The following is a 3133-nucleotide window of genomic DNA, read 5'->3' on the forward strand; positions in this document are numbered from 1 at the left end:
GCTTATTATGCCATGCTATGCTAGTAAACATGGATTGGGTGAGTGATATCCATGACAGATGTGAGTTTTGTTAATTAATGGTTTATCTAAGATGGCAACTTAAATACACATCTGGGTGGATTGAGGCACCTGGGTATTCCAGGACTTGCCTGTTTTCTTTTGGACCGCCACCCAGACTCAAAGGGATCATGAGACTATTCATACTACAAACTTTCGTGTGCAGCCACAAGCTATTATGGGCTCTAGCATAGTTGACTAAGTCATGCGAACTCTTACAGTGGTAGACTAGCAGATGTAGGGCATGTAGGTGGTACGGTCTACCCGATCGTAAGGTGCTAGCGCTTCTGAAAGACTATGTCTCGGTCATCCGTCTTCTCAAACACCTTGTAGTGCGAGAAACCAAACGGAGGCGATCGAGTCTTGTGGGGAAAAGTGCGCAAACCTCTACAAAGTGTAATAAACTAATCATGGTTAGCCGTGTCCCCGGTTATGGACATCTTGAGTATCTAGTACCTGGATTTTCATGTGAATCTCAACATGTTACCCTAAATTAATTTTGTTGGGTTTTGTTAATGATGATGCTTAATTGGGATTGAGAATGCTGTCAACCATTCTTAATGTTTAACAACCACCCTGATAGTTAAATAAATTTATTCCTTTGTAGTAGGGAAAAATTGGCTTTACGCAAAACTGTAACCATAAAGCTTTCCACTAGCCAAATATGCATATAGTATAGTTGTTTCATTCCATTATTCTCTATGTGTTACCTTGCCAGCATATTCCATGTGCTGACCCATTTTCGGGCTGCAACGTTAATGTTGCAGACTTTTCAGACGACGATTAAGGAGTTTTTAGGTCGTGGTTCTATACTCAGTGATGCCATTGGAGTTGATGGACTCACTTATCTTCCAAGCCTTCCGCTGTTATCGTTATTAGATGGCCTTAAGCCATATTTATTGTAATAAGTTCTCGTTTGAGACACTCGATGTAATAAGTGTGTGATTGCTACTATGTTATAAATCCTCCGAGTACTGTGTGGTGTCAGCATTACTGATCCAAGGATGACAACGGAGCACAGAGATCAGACTGTTTGAGGTTTGGTCGCTACAGAATATAAAAAGCTTCAGAACTTTGTGGGCCAGATTTTAAACCGGATATTGAGCTTCAATGCTTTGTGAGAGACAGATTTCTCTTGAACCGGATATTAAGCCGGATTTTTTCTTTATTTTGAGCCGGAAATTTTCTAACGGCCTTTAAACTAGCAATATTTACTAAGCCATGTCATCATAGCCTCGTAGCCCCTGAGTCTTAACCCTACTCGAGGAGTTCGCTTCAGACTCTCCATGCTTGACCATGATATGACCAGTGGATTGCTGGAATATGTTGAATCTCGGCGGGTTATAATTGACCTTGTCCATTGATCCATCCGGTGTAAGCAGGGGCCATATATTGATGGACTCCTTTCTAATAGTGAATTCTGCATAAGAAAATGCATGAACGAGAGTAATTATTTCTCAAAGAAAAAATAAATCAATAGAAACTTGACAGGATGGATTTCACCTGAGATGCTTTATCAAAGATTATCAGCTGTAGGGTTGCCGCAATGATGACGGAGGTGGCGGTTTAAAAACACAGCACCGGGCGGCTCAGAAAGATCCTCCGGGTCATGTTGACCATCGGATTTTTTTTCGTTCACTTTGCCCACTTTGACATCCTTTTCTCTCAACCGGCCTCCTCTTATCTTTTGTTCTTCAACCATCAGAAACAACATAGTGCGAGGGCGCGACAGCAGAGTGAAACGGCGCGAGACCGTGGCGACTCACGGCGTAGGGGAAGTCCACCGCGGCAAGGCCAGCAACAGTGGTGACAGCGCTTTACGGCTCCATGAGGCGGCTCTTGGGGTGGCTCGACCCGAGGTGCGGCGGCTTGACGTGCGGGGTGATTTGAAACAGAGGCGACGGGTCACAATCATGAATAGCAGAGGTGGCATTGCAGCGGCTCATCGGTGTAGCCGGTGGCGGTGGCTCGAGGATGAAGCATTGGTGGCTCTCAGCGACCAAAGCAGAGGCGTAACCCGGCAGGGGTCGGCGTGCGGCGTTGGTGCGGCTGCGGGGATGAGGCCGCTTGGCCAGGGCGGCTCAACACAGTTCTAACCACAAGTTTGAAGGCGTGCGGCGACTCGAGAGCGCCGGCGGCCGAGGAGTTTCAAGGCGCGGCTGTCCGTCCTCCAGCAGAAGAGGCAGAGCAGGTGGCGGCTCTCGGCGACCATGGAAACGAGGCGCGTGGGGGCGGCTTTTGAGCGAATCGGCAGAGGCTCGGAAACGAACAGGCGGCAGGCCACGACAGCCCAAGGCGGAGGCTCAGCGGTGAACAGAGGCATAGCCGGCGACTCGTCGGGGTGGGCCGACTAACAGATGGAGGTAGGTGCACTGGCGACACGGCAATCCACAACGGCGGCCGACTGGCGACTTGAGGCCGTGGGGCGGGATCTGAGCCTGCTATGGAGGCGTGAGGCAAACGAAGTCACTCATCGGACCGGGGCTGTAGCGACGGATGACTGGCGGCGGAGCTAACAGGGCCGACACGGAGGCGATGGCTTGAACCCGCGAGGGTAGCTCCAGGCGATTCAACGGCAGAGCGAGTCTGGTCACCATGGCAGGGCCGGCTCACCTACGGCGGAGGCAAGGCAGCGTGGTTGCGATTCAGGCTCCCAACAGGGTGACCCACCACCAGTGGCAGCTCCAAACGGTGAAGGCGGTATGTCGGGTGAGTCCAGGGCGGACCGACATCGGCTCACAGGCAGCGAGGCGAGCAGAACCGGCTCGCGGGGCTCGAGAGCCGGCCGAAGTGGAACAGAGGGCGGCCAAAGCATGCAACTGTGGAGGCAAGGCGCGGCAGTGCAGACGACGCTGCGGCAACGACGAGTCAGGGCGCTCCATGGCTGTTTAATAGGGTGGCTCAGGGACGAAGTGGCTGGCGACTCAGCGTGCGACAACTGAGGCGGCCGCGGCAGAGAGACCCGGTAGGGACAACACAACATGACGAAGCCAGCGGGCGGCTCAGCGTAAGAGTGACGCGAGGGCATGGCGGCTCAAGGCGACCGCAGCTTCAGGCTCGGCGTGCCATGGCTTTG

The sequence above is a fragment of the Triticum urartu genome, chromosome 2A (assembly GCF_056163025.1).
Source record: "Triticum urartu cultivar PI428250 chromosome 2A, HENAU_Tu73, whole genome shotgun sequence".
NCBI classification, from domain to species: domain Eukaryota; kingdom Viridiplantae; phylum Streptophyta; class Magnoliopsida; order Poales; family Poaceae; genus Triticum; species Triticum urartu.